Below are 18,667 nucleotides of genomic sequence, written 5' to 3' on the forward strand. Positions count from 1 at the left end.
TAGACAGCTGGCCCTCCAGCCCTGCATCTCTGCCTGGTTCTGTTTCTAGTGTGCCAGGAGCTCTGCCTGATGAGGTGACTCTGAGTTTGCTAGTTTGGGTTCCAGTGTTTCTCAATGCTTTAAGAACTTGTACACGTTCAGACTCCCTATGACCCCATCGTCATAGAATAATTGCCCATCTTCCAGAATAATTGCCCATGGCTAAACTCCCCAACCCAGACCTGAGCGATTAAGATTGAATCATGCAGTTGCCCCATGTCCAGTGTCAGCTTCAACTGCCAAGGAAAACAAAAACAAACCAAGCAAACAAAAACAATGGGAAACTCGAGAGAGGGGAGATACTTTGAATAATTCAAGGGACCTGCTCGTGAGACAGGGCTCTTTGTGTGAACATTGATCTGCACAGATATTTTAGCTGTCTCCAGCCAAGGCCAGACAAAATAGAGGTGGGGAGTGAGGGGAGAGGGAAGGGACAAGGCAGCAAGTCAATAGCAAACACGATGAGAAGAAAATAAATTCAGCAGAGGTCAGAGGACCAGTGTTTGCCTGGATCCAGAGCGGTCCATGTTCTGGTTGGCTGCTGGTAATTAGATGCATTAGTTGAGTTCTCAGCACTCTGACCAGATTCCTTACGAACAGGAACAGCAGCTTCAGGAGGAAGGCTTTTTCTCACATACTGAATGGATATAGCCCATCATGGCAAGAAGGTACTGGCATCCAGACAGTGAAGGAGCTGGTCCCATTGTGTCCACACTCAGCAGGGAGATAGATGAATGTTTGTGCACAGCTCTTTTGTTTAGTCTGTAACCTTCCAGCCCCATGGCATGGTGACTGTCACATTCACGGTGGGACTTCCTTCATTAAACCGGTCTGGTAACGATGCCACAGACATGCCCAGAGGTGTGTCTCCTAAGTGATTCCAAATCCAATCAAACTGACAATAAAGATGAGCCTCTGAACCATCAGAGGGACTAAAGAATCAAAAAGCTAGTCACCAGAAGGACGGTGGGGTCTTTAATTACAAGCAAAAGATCACCTGAGTAGTAATGTTTCTGGAGTCACAAAGCTAGTGTCTGAAGCTAGGAGTGAGGGGGTTTTAGGAAAGTCAAAATCTTGAAATCTGCTAGCCCCCCTTTGTGCCTTCATGTACCAGCTTTCCTTTGAAATGTCAGCATCTAAAGAATCACTCCATGGTCTAAGAATATGCTAATTATAGGCAGGAAAACAAACACAGACACCTTGTCAAAAGTGTGAATTAGAGTACTTGTACTAAGGCACAAACCCCTTGATTTTGCTTTGATAAGACACAAAGCTAGTGTCTTTGTAACTGCATAAAAAAGTAAGCAATACCAAAAAATATGAGTTGGGACTATGAGAATATATATCTTAGTGGTGGTCATGTGATTAGAGTGTAGCAGACCCAGGGTATGACCCCCAGCAGGGAAGGGATTGGCTCCCCAGGTCCAAGAGTGTGATAAGGGGCTAGAGAAGCTGGGCATGATGGTGAATGCCTATAACCCTAGTCACTTGGGAAGCAGAAGCTAAAGGATCAGGAATTTAAAGTCATCCTTAGCAATATAATGAGTTTGGAGCTAGCCTGGACTACATGACACCCTGTCTTTAAAAAATCAGGAGTAGCTGCAGTCCTATAATCCTATTCTAGGGCGGCCCACAATGATGTAAAGACATCCCACCAGGCCCCCTCTCCCGGGGCCTACCATCTCCCTGCATTACCAACCAAGAGGATCAAACCCTTCACCCAAGGGCCTTTGGGAAATGTTCACAACCCACTATAGCAGCTCAGACCTGAGCTTCAGAAGAGCCATCAGGGCAAGGAGAGGCGAATCCAGAGTGTCTGCTAACTCTTGAGTTTCTGCTGCCCAAGGTTTGTGTCCTGCACTTGTTAAGAGATTTGTTGGCGTATCAGGCCAAGTCTTAAATTATCAAGCAAGTGGAAAAACATCAAGACTCCGACGACTAATACTGGGCCACAAAGAGGGGCATCTGTACGTGGGTACAAGTCAGCAAAATGCCCCTAGAGCTCTCTATCCCCCACAGTGATGATCAGAAAGAGGGAGAAAGGATACAATGTTCTTTTGAACTTCTCAGAGGCTATAAGAGCAGTACCTTGGGCCTTGGGGCAGCTTTCTGAATGGTAGAGATAGGAAACGCAATAATGAGATGCCTATTCAAATGTTTTCCAACACATCATTATTTATGATTCTGCACCAACATTTTACTATACTTGATTATCCATGCACATTCCTAACAATCATTCATTGAAATCAATTTTTTAACTCGAATTTATTTATTTTGTGTGCCATGATGCCAATGTAGATGGTCAAAAGACAACTTACAGAAGTTAATTCTCGCCTTCCACCATGTGAATCTGGTGGTGGGGGGGCACAAACTCAGGTCTTGAGGCTTAGCAGCAAGTGTTTTCACTTGCTGAGCTATTTCCACCAGCCCACATTTTATTATATTTAAATTTTTCCATTACAGGTATTAACTGTGCATAGTATCGTGGCTCGGCATGATATTCCATACGTGCTTACAGTGTGTACTGGTGAAAGCCCCCACCCTCTTCCACCCCACTCCCACCCTTCCCAATCTCAAGTAATCACAATTCTACTTCCAGGTAGATTGTGTAGTGTTCACAGGTGTGAGAGGACATGTAACCCTTGTATGTCTGCATCTGACTTATTTTACTTAATGACTTCTAGCCCTCTGCATTTTGTAGCATATAACAGGATCTCATTTTTCTTTGTTGCTAAATAATATTTGCACAAGTGCGCGCGCGTGCGCGCACGCGCACACACACACACACACACACACACACACACACACACACACACACACACAGACCTTTTATTTATCCTCTTCTCTGTTGAGTCCATAATTCAGCTATTTTGAGCTGTGGTGTGATAAATCTGGGCAGGCAGTATTTCTTTGCTCTGCTGACAAAACCTGTGTTTAATGCTTTCAAAGTTTTGGATTCTTTCACACTTAAACACCTCTCTGTGTGTCATTCAGCCTTTGATGCTTGCACACTTGAACACTTCCATAGGGGTCATTCAACCTTTACTAATAGGTTTCTATTTTTTAGTCCTGTCTATGAGGTATTGTTACAGGGAGCAAGATTCACTTTTGAGTTGCAGCCCTGAGAGGTGACAAAACATCTGAGGTCACAAGGCAAGGTCTGAGTTCTTTCCCCTGCCCTACAATCTCTCGTGGGCCCTCAGTGTCAACCTGTCTTCTGAACGATCACAAATCAATGGTTGGTTTCCTGTGCAATAGTTCTGCTTTCCCGGAGTATTTCATTCCCGGAATCATGGAGTTTGCTGCCTCTGGAGCCTGCCTGCCTTCTACTCCTGTAGCATGTTTGTCTCATCCACAGTGCTGCACACTGTTCCTCTTTGCTGCTGTGTAGTGTTTCATGGTTGGATTATTATTGGCTGTGTTTTTGAGATTTAGCTTATTAGGTAGAAAGAATATATTAGATATATTTCATGTTGTACATATTAGATAGAGTGGACATATTTAATAAAATATAAATATAGAATGCATATATTTGCAGGTAGTACAATCTGTAATCCAAAAAGCATGGCTAACCAGCAACTATCACAGTGAACATCCCTGACATCTGGCCCCCTCCGTTCTACTTCTTGTTGCAGTCCCCTCTGTGGGGAGCTGTGAGCAGGTCAATGACTGAACATCTCTGGAATCCCACTACCCTTCACTGGTATTGTGAGGCCCTCAGGGAGACACATTTCAAAGATGGTTCAGTTAGCATCTTCGGTTCAGAATACATTGGCCCTGCTTCCACCTGCATTTTTTCCCTTTGACATGCAGTTCCAGAAGAATGTAGGAGACAGCTTGGTGACCTGGAGCAGAGCTGACAGAGCAGCAGAAGGAAGGGGAAGCTGAGGCTGTAGGATGCGAAGCAGGAGGAGGCCTCCTAACCCTGAGCATCGTGGACACAGCTGGGCTGCAGAGTGTCTTCCCCCCTCCATTTTTCTCTCCGTAACTTCTGCTAAGATCCAGTGTTCTCACCTTAAACAGTCACATCTTGCACCCGGCATAAAAAGGGTACAAGAACACCATGATTTTTCCAGGAAACTGTGTAGTTAAGGAAATCTTTGCTTCTAACCCAATGCTCAAGTGAGCAGCCTAGCATTGTCAGAAATGCCCAAAGGCCATCTCTATTCGCCCCCTGCTATGAAAAGGAAATTGTCTGTTTTTAAGGTGAGAGACACAATCTTCACATTTCTCCTTTCCCCTCTTTCCACAGCAGCCGCCTGCATTTGCATTGCATGAGGAAGTGGGGAAGAGGCTGTGAGCAAACTTCAGAGCCTTGGACCCCTTTCCTGCTCTGACTCTAGACCTCTGTGTTTCGTTAGCCAGGTGCCTCACCCACTTCACACGGCTCTTCTAGCTACAGCTACAGCTACAGCTACAGCTACAGCTAGAAGATGGTTAATTTTAATGTTATTGACACAGTCTAGAATCACCTAGGAAGGATTCTAGACCTAGTTCCCTAGACCAGGTTGGCTTGTAGGTATTTTTGGGGCAGCATTTTATTTGGGGGGGGGGTCTTTATCTTAATAGATGGTGGAAGACCTATCCTGAAGGCGGTCAGTACCATTTCCTAGATTCAGACCCCAAAGTATAAGAGTAAAGAACCAGCTGTGTTCTCTGTTCTCACAGCTATGCCTGGTTAGGCTTCTGCCACAGGGCCTTCCCCACTATGATGGGCTGTAGCCTGGAATTGTGAGCTAGATGCAAACCATTTTCTCTAAAGCAATCATGAAACTAAAACACTTTCCATTTCTTTTTTGGTCACTTCCCTCTTCTAGCACACATATTAACTCATCTCCTCTCAGTCCTGGACACGCTACCTTCACAGTCTTTCCTTCCTTCCTTCTGCATGGGGCAACCCTTCTCTTTCTCCACTTCATGATACTGGTATGGACCAAAGGATGTGACCTAATGTGTCAACCAGAAAAAAATAAAATTAAAATTCGTTATCCTTATTTTGCATTGTGACCTCACAGATTTACAAATTTGGGAGACTTGTTTGGCTGTACAGTGCCTCACTTTTCCTCATGTGAAAACTGAGTTGCAAACAACAACAACAGTAATAATAATAATAGGAAGGAGGGAAGGAAGGAAGGAAGAAAAGAAGGATGAAAGGAAGGAAGAGAATTAGAGGGAGTGGCCAGAGGTTTCCTCTAGGAAGGGAGTGTCAGAGAGACTAGAGGGAGCCAAGGGCACCCAGAGGATGAGACTGTCTGTGAGCAGGAGAGGACTGGGTAGTGTTGTCTCAGGCAGCTGAGAAAAACCTAGGGAAGACACTGACCACCAGTTAAAGTCAGCTAAGAATGTCTGCTCCGATGCTGGGAATGCTAGGAATTCTCTTCTTCTTTAGTAAAGATGAAGAAGTCTGAATGAACACTCAGGTCCTCGGGCTCGGCTCAGCCATTGCTGGTTTTAGGTTCCTTGCCTCTTTCTGCAGAATGCCACCGTGTTCTAAACTATCCTTGTGAGCCAGGAGCAGGCAGGAAGGCTGAGCATTTGTGGAGCTAGTTTACCAAGGTCTCTGGCTAAGCTACATCTTGCCTTACGAAACCCACCACTTCTAAGATCTGCAGAGACACAAGCCTATCAGAGGTAGTGCCTCACACTGAGCAGGGCCCTAGCTCAGGGTCCAACACTGCATGTGAGCTCATGGGTTCTCCATACACAGGACTTCATACCTAATGTCCTTTTTGTAGCTTAACACCAAGTAGGATTACAGGCTTACTTCCTTCACAACAGATAGTGGGACATAGCTGTCTACGCTTACTTGGTTGCTGGGCCCCAACTCTCCCCAGGTAATCCTTCCTTTCCTATCTTGGAAGTGTTTGCACTTCACCCTTGAACTCCTCCCCTTTGAGATCCAGAGCAGGCTGGGGGGGCTGCTTGTTTCTGGGTCCTGACACTTCACATGTCTCTTCTCTGGGCTTCTCCTGCTTTGTCAGCATAGCCAGGCACATGGAATCTACCCAACAAGTTAGTCCTTGCATGAAGACAAGGCAAAAGGAAATACTTTGTCAGTGCTATTCAAATTCTTTTTCAACTTACTACAAACTTACTAGGTAAAGTGTGGCCTGGCAAGTAACTCAGTGGTTAAAGGGGCTTGCTGGCAAGCTTGACAACTTGAGTTAGAACCCTGAGGTCTGAGGGACATGTCTTAGTTAAGGTTACTATTGCTGAGATGAAACTCCATGACCAAGGCAACGTTTGGAAGAAAGTTTTTAACTGGGGGCTTACTGACAGTTTCAGAAAGTTAGTCCATGGTCATCATGGCAGAGAGCATGGCAGCAAGCAGGCAGACAGAAAGAGAGTGACACTTGGGTTTTTGAGACCTCCCCAGAGTCATAATTTCTCCAGCAAGGCCACATCTCCTAATTCTTCCCAAACATTTCCACTAACTGGGGACCAAGCATTCTTGAATGTCAGCCTTTGGCGCCATCCTCATTCAAACCACCACAGACTAGGAGTTAGATGCTCGATAGACAGGCAAAGCGGGGAGAGGAGCCATGACTATTATGGGTAATAAAGATGCTCAACTTCCAAGATGGTGGCTTTTTCCTCCCCCTTCTGACCTGAGACAAAAGCCCAGCAGCTTAAAACAAAAACCTAGCAGGCTTTTTCTCCAGCTAGGAGGGTCAACCTGCCAAAGGTCTGGTCAGACAAGTTTGTAGTGAGATGTTTCCTCCTCTGAAGCTGTGGGCCTCTCAACCATCCTGTCTTTATTCAAACTGGCCAACCCTAAATTAGGGGAAGAAGACCCATCAAAGACACACAACCCCCACCCCTCCAGCCCTAGATGAGAGTCTGGATTTTCCAGCCTAGCAAGCTCTGCCCTTGTCTCTGTGTGTGCTGCATGCGTGACTCCTCACCCCCAGGAAATGCCTTTTCTCAACTGCTGATTCTGTGTGCTGCTGTCTGTGGGATCTGAGATATCTCCACTGCTGCCTGAACTCCTGAGATTTTCCCTGCCTTTTAATTCTATATCTGGCAGAGGAAATGAACCTGATCAAGACTCCTGCCCCTGAGGGAGAGAGAATCAACTCCTGCTGGTTGTCCTCTAACCTTCATCCATGCACAGTGACACATACACAGGTACACAGGCACACGTGCACACACGCACACACGCACGCACACACGCACGCATGCACATAAGGTCCTAAAAAATGTATCTGTTTAATGAGCTTGTTTTTGTTTGAAAATTTGATATTTGAAAATTTGAACACCTGGCTAGTAGGCAAACAGAAGCCATATACTGACTGAAAAGGTCTTTTCAACCACTAGGATCTGGGGACACTAGAGGCCTGGCCCTCCTCAACTCTGATCTCCTGGAGACTCATATCTTTATTGCCTCCAGCCACAAACCTCTACCTTCTAGCGTCCATTCTCTAGGGCTCAGCCTCTAGACCCAGCCCCTAGCCTCCAGCCCCCAGCATCTAGTACCTAGCTTCTGGCCTCCAGCCTTTAGCCCCAGACACTAGGTTCCATCCGCTAGCCTCCACCCTCTAGTCTCTAGCTTCCAGCCTCCAAACCCAGACTGCAGTCCCAGTCCCCCCCAGACCCCTGCTTCTGTCTCCTACGAATATGACTTCTGATCCCTAAGAAACACAACCTCCCACATGCCTGAACTTACCAAAGAACTAAGGGAAGTGGGGATGCTGAAAGTCAAGAACCAAGGTTCCTAAAGCTGGGAGGGATTCAGGATTATCATCTCACAGGCTGTCCCCTAAAGCCTTCCATTGAATTTCCATTAGTTTAATTTGCATGGTCTTAAGTCCAGTGTCCAGCCTTTACTTTATTTTGAAAATAGTGAAACATCGCTTTCCAGCTCAGAAACTCAGTTTAAGACTTACAGATAGATCTTTTGCTGTGACCTCCCTTGGGGGCGGGAAGTAGGGGGGGGAGCTGGTGGGGAGGATGAACTAACTGCCTTGTCTGTTCTCTCCTTTTGTCATTTTTGATGTTCTGAGACATCCAGGCAAGGGTGACCTTCAACTCCTGACCCTTTTGCCTCTGCCTCTCAAATTCTGGGATAACAGGCATACACCACCATGACATTTTTAAAGCATCTGTTGTTGTTTTTGTTTTTTCCCCTAACCCTAAATGGACCCGGCTGTCAGTATCGTTGGTGTCCTACCCTTGATTTCCAGAGCGTTCCTTTGTTGTCGTTTTGTTTGTTTTGTGTTTTGTTTTTTGAGACATAGTTTTTCTGTGTAACCACTTGGCTGTCCTAGAACTCTCTCTTGTAGACCAGGCTGGCCTCTAACTCACAGAGATCCTCCTGCCTCAGCCTCCCTAGTGCTGAGATTAATGGCATGCATCACCATGTAACTTCCAGAGCATTCTTTTCCAATATGGAGTTCCTATAGAAATCTAAAGTTCTATCTCAAAGTAGGAGAAAATTTAAATGACAAAGACATTTCTTTCAATTTCCTTGTCTAGAATAATCCTAAAGCTAAATAAGTTGATACTTTTAAGTCCCCTTCTCCCTGACTGTATCTTAAACAAATTCTCTAAACTCCCACCTCCCACTGGAAAACGAGGACCTGTGAATGGGAATGGGCAGGGGCATAGGGCACTTCCTGTTACCGTGCCACTCACCACCTCTGCATACCTCACCCCGTCTCTGCCCCTCTTCCTGATCAAGGTCTCCTCACTGGGTTCACTTCAGCCAAAAATATTTAAAAGCTCCCTCTAGGTTTTGGATTTTTCCAAGACTATATTTCATGGTGTTTCTTTAATAAGTAAAGTAAAAGCTTTGAATGGCCTTCTGAGAAGCCAAGACTTTTGTGATTGAAAAGGACAAAGTTCTGTAAGCATCCTAGGTAGCTACCAGAAGGTGGCGCCACTATGGCATTTCACAAACTTACCAATACTTCAGACTTAAAAACGCAGGTGTCACAGCACTCATGGGAAATTGATGTCATCCCCAAATATATGAATGCAATCTAATGGTCTCCCTGGATGCTATGTGAACTTTATTCACAGGCTTCTACTTTCCAGTGACTCTCATACGTCCATGTTGAAGCAGAAATATGAGTTCCAGAGATTCCAAGAAGAACCAAAATATGGCTTCCAAGGCTCACCAAGAAGAGCTCTAAAGTTAACAGAACTATGAGGTTTTCTATGGGTGCTTGATGCCCATTAGCAGTGGAATGAGCCCACTGAGCTCATAGAGCCATGGTCATGTCAGCAGATCCCAGATCTCAGGGGTGGTTACTATTCACAGTGGAAGAACACTGGAGAACGACAAAGGGCATAAAGGGAAGTCACATCCGGGTGGCATAGTGTGGAGGAATTTTGTGGAAGGATGGTGTCTGAAGACTGCTTGAGAAAGGACTTGGTAGATACCAAGGAGAAAGCTATGGAGCATCCCCAGTGCTCACACTGGAACAGGCATAGGGCTGATGCTGTCCATAGATTGCTTACCCAGCAAACACAGAGGCCTTCCATTTGATCCCCAGCACAGAATAAGACCAGGTGTGGTGTCATAACCTAAAGTTCCAGCATTCCAGAGGTGGAAGCAGGAAGATCAGAAGTTCTTGGCTACATAGCAAGTTTGAGAATGCCTGAACTACATTAAGACCCTGTCTCAAAAACAAAACAATGACCTGAGCAGTGTAATACAGTAAAGAATGGGAAACTAAAATAAAAAATCAGAGCTTTTGCCCTGCCTAGGAAAGGTATATGTCTTTTCTTCTATCACCATACCTGTTTCTATGTTCTGCTCCCAAACCTGATAACTGGCTTGATTTCCTTTCCATTCTCTTCCTGAAGCAGACACATTAGTTATTTTCCTGCACTGTATAGGTTTACCAGGTCCAAATACAATACCCAGGCATACACAATGAGAATATCTTTCTCCTTAGCTTTTAAAACTTGTTGTAGACATCTGTCTTAGTTTGGGTTTCTATTGCCATGAAGAGACACCATGACCATGGCAACTCATATAACAGAAAACATTTATTGGGTGGATTACCGTTTCAGAAGTTCAGTCCATTATCATCATGGCAGGACATAGTAGCATGAAGGTAGACATGGTACTTGAGAAGGAGCTGAGAGTCCTGCATCTTGATACACAGACAACAGGAAGAGAACTGTGTCATTGGGTGTAGTTTGAGCATAGGAGACCTTAAAGCTCTCCCCCACAGTGACACACTTCCTCCAACAAAGCAACACCTACTCCAACAAAGACACACCTCCTAATAGTGCCACTCCCTATGGGCTTATGGGGGCCAATTACATTCATACTACCACAACATCGAAAATTAAAATTGTAATTTAAAAATTTGGCTACTCAAGTGACAGAAAACGGAAGTGAAGAGCTGGAAATATTTAGACTCAAATATTCATGATCTAGACAGGAAAAAAAAATGGGGCAAATCTACTGTTGTCATGAGACATGGGACTTTGATTTGTGGGTTGCTTGTGTCGCTGGCTCCATCTCTAGTTACTGAATGTTCCCAGCTTTAAGAAGACCTTGTCATTTAACAATCAGGTGCTTTATGTACCTTCTTTCCTCTTAGGTGTTAGAGTGGCAATTAAGTCTTGTTGCAGAGCTTTCACTGCTACAGCAAATGTCACGAAAATTGAACACAAGGCTAATTTTGCCTCTCATGAATAGGGTCCCTGTGGTTTCACTTCAAGCCTAATGGAAGGGACATGTTCCAGCTTTTCCCTCTGCTGTAACTTGCTGAGATTCACTTTCAGGAATCCAGCTTCCATTCCATGTGAATTTTTCACCTGTGTGGGTTTTTTGTTTTCCACATATGAATTCTGTTCTATCGTTTAATACTCTGTTTTCTCAGGATTTGCTGCTCATTTTTAGACCTGTGTCTTCCAAGGAAGGCTTCCTGGCCATGCTCAACCTCACTTCCTCCTCTGTACTCCCCTTCAATGTGTGAGGGCATTGGTAAAAGTGACTAACCAAATTTCTCTAGGGAGGAGGCTATGACTTGCCCATGGAGCTAGGAATATGGTTTAACCCAGGAGTGCTATGTCCTGTGGAGACACACTGGGGTCTCAAGCACCATCTCTTCTGACCACGTGGATGAGCCAGCTTTATCCTCCACAACAGCCCATCCTGTTGGGAAGTTTGTGTCATTTCAGAAACTAGTATGTCAGTGTGTGTGTGTGTGTGTGTGTGTGTGTGTGTGTGTGTGTGTGTGTGTGTGTGTGTTGTCATAACAACCCAGCAGCCTTTTGGCTCAGATTTCTTAGCAAAAGCACAAATGCACTCTTGAAGTGATATTTGTCAGAATTTGCCAGACTATTCTCCACCACCCCTGGATTCACACAAAGGCTTAGAAGGTTCCTAACTTCATTTAGAGGAGACAGGATGAAATTTAGTATTTGGCTCATAAGATGATGAGGGCTGAGAGAAGCTCCACTCCCCTGCAGAAGGAGTCATGTTCCAGCCTGTCATTGTAATACTCAGGGTAGTTCTGCCTCATTAAAGAAAAGGACCAAATTAAAATGCAACCAAAAAAAAAAAAAAAAGCTAATTACTGGAACTAAGGCTTTTGTTGACTTCATGTGACTCATAACTATCTCTGCATTTAATAAGGGGTCATTGTTCCTGCCAGGGCCCTTGTTCTTATTTTGGCTTGTCAAATGTGTGTAGGTACTACACCAAAAGAAAACAATTAAAAACTCACCCACACAAGCCAAGTGCATGATCTCTCAGGGTCTTTTCTGTGGGCTTGTCAGGTCCTGTTTTTGTCTTCATCCCCAGTAACCTGATCAAAAAGGATTAAACCCTGGTCATTTTGCCAACCAACTTTCAGTGACTCTAGGACAGACTAGCTAGACTTGGTGGCTGTTTGGTTCATTCATTTCTCCTTCCTCATTCCCACATTCTGCTATTTCCTGCATTCCTTCCAAACAGACATTTTGTCTCTGGGCACTTATTAGCAGCCATCAATAGGATTCCATTGGGAAGATAGGCATGAGGGAAGAGGGATTCGATGTTCCCAGATCCGCACCATACCTGTCTCCAGAAGCATGGGCCTCCAACTGGCCACGATTACAGATAATCTAATTTCTTTATCTCATTATTCTGTTTAAGTCATTCTGAAAGCCAAACAAATACCAGCTCCTTTTAATTTATTTTTTCTTAGTCATATCACTCTAAGAGCTGAATGCTTGTGAGTCACATAGCCTCTCTCTCTTGACTTGTCAGAAGAAATCTGGGCCACACCAAGATTCAGCCACCAACACTGGCATTCCCTTAGTGGAGTCCTTTAACTGTTGGAGGGCTTCACCTCCCTCCTTTGTAAAACGAGCCACTTGGACATCAATTCTGAGTTCTGCTCCAAGTAGAGAATTTATTTCCTTCTGGGAATTCTAGAAACCAACTTTGCTTATACACTTTAACAAATTATGTCTTAAAAAAAAATACTAGTGCATCAGAGAGCATCACTCCAGAGCAATCAAACCACAGAGTCAACATGGAAGCTCTTGTTGGTCCACATCCTAGACACACTCCCTGACTGCCTCATCCCCTGGTTCATATCATAGGAGCCTGGACCTGCCTCAGCACATCTCTTGAGCTGGATCCTCAGCCCACAGGATTTTGTTTGTTTGTTTCTTTAATGCCGACAAAGAAACAGCACATTTCTGGTTTGAATTATTAACTTCCCTAAATTTCGGAATGCCTGTGTGTGGCAGAAGGCAAGTCAACTCAGTGTGAGAGGTTAGAATTCCAAGCACCATCCCAACACCAACTGGAATTTTGATGTGAACCATCAAAACCTGGAAAAGATCCAGGGCAGAGACCACCTATAGCCTCACTCAAGCTCACATGGTAATCTGTGGTGGGAACTTGGCCCACAGAGGTTGTGTTTGGCCCACATGCATGATTTTAGTGTTTTTAAGTTGGGTTACCAGTGTTTTTTTACATGACGGTTTTCACAAACAGCAGGTGTCCAGCTTCTATGTACAACACTGGGGAAGGCTGGCTAAGTATTGTTGTCATTCTTGTAATCTTTAGCAATTGGGAGTCTGAGGCAGGAGGATTGGTGTGAGTTTTAGGCCAGTCTGGGTTAGAATGAATTATAACCTAACCTAGGCTACAGTCTGAGACCTTCTCAAAGTGTAAAAGGCAAATGGCAAGAGCTGGCCTTAGGGAATCACAGTGTCCTGAGGCTGGAGGCACAGTCCTTGTGGCAAGGCAGTCTGTAGCCTACTGCTGCTTCATTCATCCCTCACTCACCCTGTGCACAGCGAGTAATAGTCACGTGACCTGCTGGCTTTCCCCCAAGACCACCCACCATCTTCAGACCACCAAGAAAGAGCCTCTGAGAAGGAGATCACTAACTTCCAGCATCAGCCAATCCAAAGTCCCGGCTTCCTTCCTTCTGGGTGTCTGTACTTATTTAGCAACTTTTTTTTTTTTTAAGAAGAAAAGAAAAGAAGAAAGTACCATGAGTGTTGCTGGCAGCAACAGTGCTGCAGTAAGTGGGATGCTGTTTTCTTTTCCTATTCTAATGAACTCCTCACCCGTGCCACAGAACAAACCCCAGCTGCTCACCTCTGGGGAGGAAAAGAAAAGAAATGAATCAAAAGTTCCCAGTGATTGACAATAGAACTGCTACTTAATTAGATCACCCTCTGATACAGGAACAGCTGGCTGTCTTGGAACTTCCTCTCAGTAGGTACAGAATGTGAAATCTTTTTTTAAAAAAAATAAAATAAAATAGCTCTATTAAGATATAATTCCAGGGCTGGAATCATGGCTCAGCAGTCAAGAGCACTTCCTGCTCTAGCAGAAGACCCAGCAACCACCTTGAGACAGTCATAACTCCCACAAACTCAAGCTCTAATGAATCTACCACCCCCTTCCGGCCTCCAAAGGCACATGCCCTCAAAGTGCACACACAGACACAAACGGACATGTGCACACACACAAATAAAAACAATTTAAAAAATGAATTCACACATCATAAAGTTTGCCTTAAAAACCTACAATTCAGTGATTTAAGCATCCCTTATATAAATGTGACTCTCAGAATTGCCTGACAGCCGATGTTCATCACCCCAAACTAAAAGAGGCCACACACTCATTAGATGTCCTCTCCATTTCCCCTCCCTCCTCAACCCAACTGTAAACAACCACTAATCTACTGTCTGTTTCTAAGAACTTGCATGTTTTAATTCTCTCATATAAACGAAATCACACATTTCAATAAGTGACCTTTTGTGCCTAGTTTCTTTCATTTTGCATAGTAGTTCAAAAGTTCTGTCATAGTGCGTCAGTAGTTCTAGCTTTCCTGTTGCCAACTAATACCCTATTGTATCCACTTGACATTATGTTTATCCATTTTTCCCTTGATTGACTTTTGGATTGTTTCCATTTGAGGGAGGACTGACTATTAAGGAAATGCTCCTACAAATCTTTGTGATTCAGTCTTGGTGTGAGCACATGGTTTTGTTCCTCTTGGGTACCTGTAAGAGGGACTTGCTGGGTCCTGCTGTTTTTCAGGAAAGGTCAAATTGGTTCTCTCAGCAGCTGTGCCACCGCAGTCCCCTCCAGCAATGCATGACTGTTCCAATTCCCCACTCCTGCTGACACTTGTTATTATCTGTTTCAGTTTAGCCATGCACAGAGTGCTTACCAGTATCTTGCTGCATTTTCCTGCTGACTCTGACATCAATTAAGCATCTTCTTGGTGGGCTTCCACCATTTTTGTCTTCTTCGAGGAGATATCTCTTCAAACTGGGTCATGTTTTATTGATAGTTATAGAAGTCTCTGTCAGACACATGATTTGTAAATAGTTTCTTTCAGTCTGTGAACTGCTTTCTGATTTCTTCATAGTGCCCCTTGAAGTGTGAACATTTTACTTTGTTGATATTTATTTATTTATTTATTTATTTATTTATTTATTTATTTTTCTTTGTCAGATGTTTTGGTTTCGTCTTCAAGAAACAGTGACCCACTCTCACAGGTCACAAAGATCTATCCATGTGTTTTCTCCTAAGGTTTCCTAGTGCAGGTTTTATGGGTCCATTTTGAGTTCATCTTTATACAGTGTCTGCAACTCTTTTCAAACTCATTTTGCTTTATATAAAAACGCAAATGCGTAAAGTGTAATGTTCACACAGATCCAGTCTCAGGAAACAAGAGGCTGTGTTGGATGCTGGGTTAAAACAGACAAAGCACACAGCTTCTTCCCCCACAGGGCGTGCCGCAGACCGACCACCTCCTGATGAGCTACTTTGCAGCACAGCAAATCCAGGTAGAAATGCAGTTCTGCAGCAGTGATGTGCAGTTCTGGCCACCCCTGCTTTGGGGACCAAATTTCCAACGTATCAAAGTTGGGAGACATGTTCAGATAGTAGAAGATACATATATGTGTGCATGCTATGTTTGTGTATATATACTTGTTATTCTTTTGCTTAAATTAGAAATAAGGCTCAAGATGAGACATAAGAACAAGAGATACTTAATGACAGTTTATTATATCATGGGAGAGTGAGCGAGAGAGAAATAGAAGAACAGAGCAGGACAGAGAGTAAGAGAGAAGAGAGACAGAGAAGAGAGTTAATGGCTGACTGCCATGGTCGATCGCCAGAGAGAGAGTGAGGAAGAAGTTGGAACTTTTAAAGGGAAGATGTCAGTTGCCACGCTTTATGGGCCTGTGTGAGCACTCTGTGCTTTCGTGGAACCTCAGTGCAGTTTCCCCTTTAAAGGTTCCAACCCCACCCCCACCCCCGCAATTGACCATGGCAGTCAGCCATTAACTCTCTCTCTTCTCTCTGTCTCTCTTCTCTCTTACTCTCTGTCCTGCTCTATGCTTCTATTTCTCTCTCGCTCACTCTCCCGTGATATAATAAATTATCGTTAATGTATCTCTTGTTCTCATGCCTCATCTTGTGCCTTTTTCTAATTTAAGCAGAAATCTAACAGCCCTCCCGCCACAAATTCTGGATCCTCCTGTCTCAGCCTCTTGAGTACTAGGCTAAACTCCACCCCAGCTCCCCCTTGAAATCCCCCAAGCCCTGCCCAGACTAGGGGCAGCAAAGTAGAGGTACCTCGTACCTCTACTGCTTGTCTATGGCTGGACCCACTCCCAGGAACTAGAGTCTTACCTTATTTGCTTTACTCCAACAAAATGATCTCTGAGGGTTTCTGGAATTCTCCACTGTGTTAACATTTCTTACTATCAAATGTGTTATGCAGACCCTGTGAGAGAGCCTGACAGCTTCACCACTCTGTAAAGCATGGCTTCAGTGGGAACGCCCACCATGCATTCCAAACAGCCCATTTGCAAATAAACTTTTGGGGTGCTACTTACTTAGAAGCTGCAATGAACTCTTCCAAGCACATGGTTTGGAACTTTAGTCTAAGTGAATACTCAAGAAACACTTCCTACCAAATCACTGGTGTTCTGTGAACCTCAGAATCTGGAAACCAGTCCTGGATGGTGAGAGAGATGGCTCAGTAGTTAAGAGCACTGACTGCTTTTCCAGAGGACAGGGGTTCGATTCCCCACACCCACACGGCATCTCACAACTGTCTGTAACTCTAGTCCCAGGCTGTCCGACACTCTCTTCTCACCAACGTGTTTACTACACACGCATGGGACACAGACATATATATGCAGGCAAAATCCTAAACACATAAAAAAATAAAAATAAAGGAAAAACTTTTAAATGGAATTGAAACGGACAAACTTGAGAGCCACTGTCCCAGAGCACTAGATGAGATAGGCAAACAGAAAGTGGTTTGACCCCTGTAAATCACAACACAAATTAAAGGTGGCATTCTCTTTAAACTGAACCTCATAAAGTATCTACTATATGTTGCAGTATGGTAGCTGCAGCCAGTGTCTGGAAGTGGGAAGTTGTAGGGTGGCTTCCCACATACTGGTGAAAAAGGAAGCAGAGAGAGCTCAGGAAGCAGGAGTGGACTATAGCCCTCAAAGGCAGTGTGAGCATTGTCTGCCAACCACATCCTTCACCCCAAAGATCATAGTCTCCCCAAATGACACCAACCGGCTGGGGACCAAGCATTTAAAGCATATGAGCTTGTGGGGACATTTCACATTTAGTCCTCAGAACAGGGACTCTCCTTGACCTTTGCCATTGGAATTTTCCAGACCAGCAGCTCACCATATAATCATGTGTGTGCTCTGCTCTCCTTTAAGTGTATATTGCAAAAGTCTATCATGAGTTAGGTCATTGTACATCCCCCCCCAAGGCTGCCTCTGTCGTGTGCTATTCTAAATGTCTATACTGCTGTCATCAGCTGTCGGCTTGTACATGTCTAGATAGACTGAGCATTCCAAGGGGCCTCAGGCCAACCATGCAATACACATCACCAGGCATGAGTACAACAGCAGGTCTCAAAGGAGGAAGAGGGGGGCATTGGATCTGCCCTGGAAGACTGGTCAGGCCACAGAGGAACTGACACTTCCATTGGACCTTAGACGGACAACGGGAGGACTTCCTCCACATAGGACAAGATATGCTAGGACACAGGGCAGGCAGTGGCTCAGGGCAGGGGACCCGGCAGAAGAGGCAGCAAAGAAACCAAGATAGTTGGCATGTTCAGCAAGCAGCAATGGTCCAGGTAGCTGAAGGACAGGGAGTATGGCGTGAGCCACAGAGCCTAGGACTGTGAAGGAACCCTAGTGTCACACTGAGTAGCTGGAACTTCATTCCTTAGACTGAGCAACAGGAAAATTTGAACAACACATAAGTGTTGAGGAGAACTTCAGTAGCAACTGCAGTGGGACTGGAGTGGAGCCATGAGGACAGGGCCACCTGGATGAAACGAGCAAGAGGAGTGGCATGTATTCAAATTCACCTTCAATTTGTATCTCTCCACTCTTTTTAAATTTTACTGGGAGTAGGGTGAGGGGATCTTCTCTTCCCCTAAAAGTATGGGAGTTTATAAGTTTCCTAACAGAACTAAGGCAACTCTACTTTTCATTATAAAGACAGGCTCCCTTCAGGAATTAAAGAGACCAGTGCTGTGCAATAGTCCACTGTTCCTTTAACTGAGGCTTGTGACCCCACTTGCAGTAATGAAGCTTAATGCAGGGGTTGAATGCAAAGTCTGGCAACAGTAAAAGACTTCCGAATGCAAAACTGCCCAAAGTTAACTCAGAGTCAAACATGTAATGAATTGGAGGTGTTTTTTTTTTTAGTTTAATTAATTTAATTTTTTAAATTTCAATATCAAACAAATGAGTTCTTTTCTCATGTAAAAGAACACTAGTTATTTGATATTGGAATTGAAAAATCAAATTTCTTTTTCAAATAAAGCTGTCTGGTATGGGAATATCTCCCAAGTCTAGGTTATCCAGCTTGGAAGAACACCAGGAATTCCTAAGAACACCAGGAATTCCTAAGAATGCTCTTTGTAAGAAAATGACTCCTCCAGCATTTAGAAAATAACTGTATTTTCTGATACTGTGCCCTTCCTCCAGTGCCCAGTGGACAATTGTGAAAACTCACTGAACACACAGACTCATGCATACACACACACACACACACACACACACGCGCGCGCACCCCTTAGTAAGAAGAGATAATTTGCAGTAAAGTTTGTTATCTAAATTTCTGAATCTAGAAAGGCAACATCTCTTA

Source organism: Cricetulus griseus, chromosome 3 (genome assembly GCF_003668045.3).
Source record: "Cricetulus griseus strain 17A/GY chromosome 3, alternate assembly CriGri-PICRH-1.0, whole genome shotgun sequence".
In the NCBI taxonomy this organism is placed as follows: domain Eukaryota; kingdom Metazoa; phylum Chordata; class Mammalia; order Rodentia; family Cricetidae; genus Cricetulus; species Cricetulus griseus.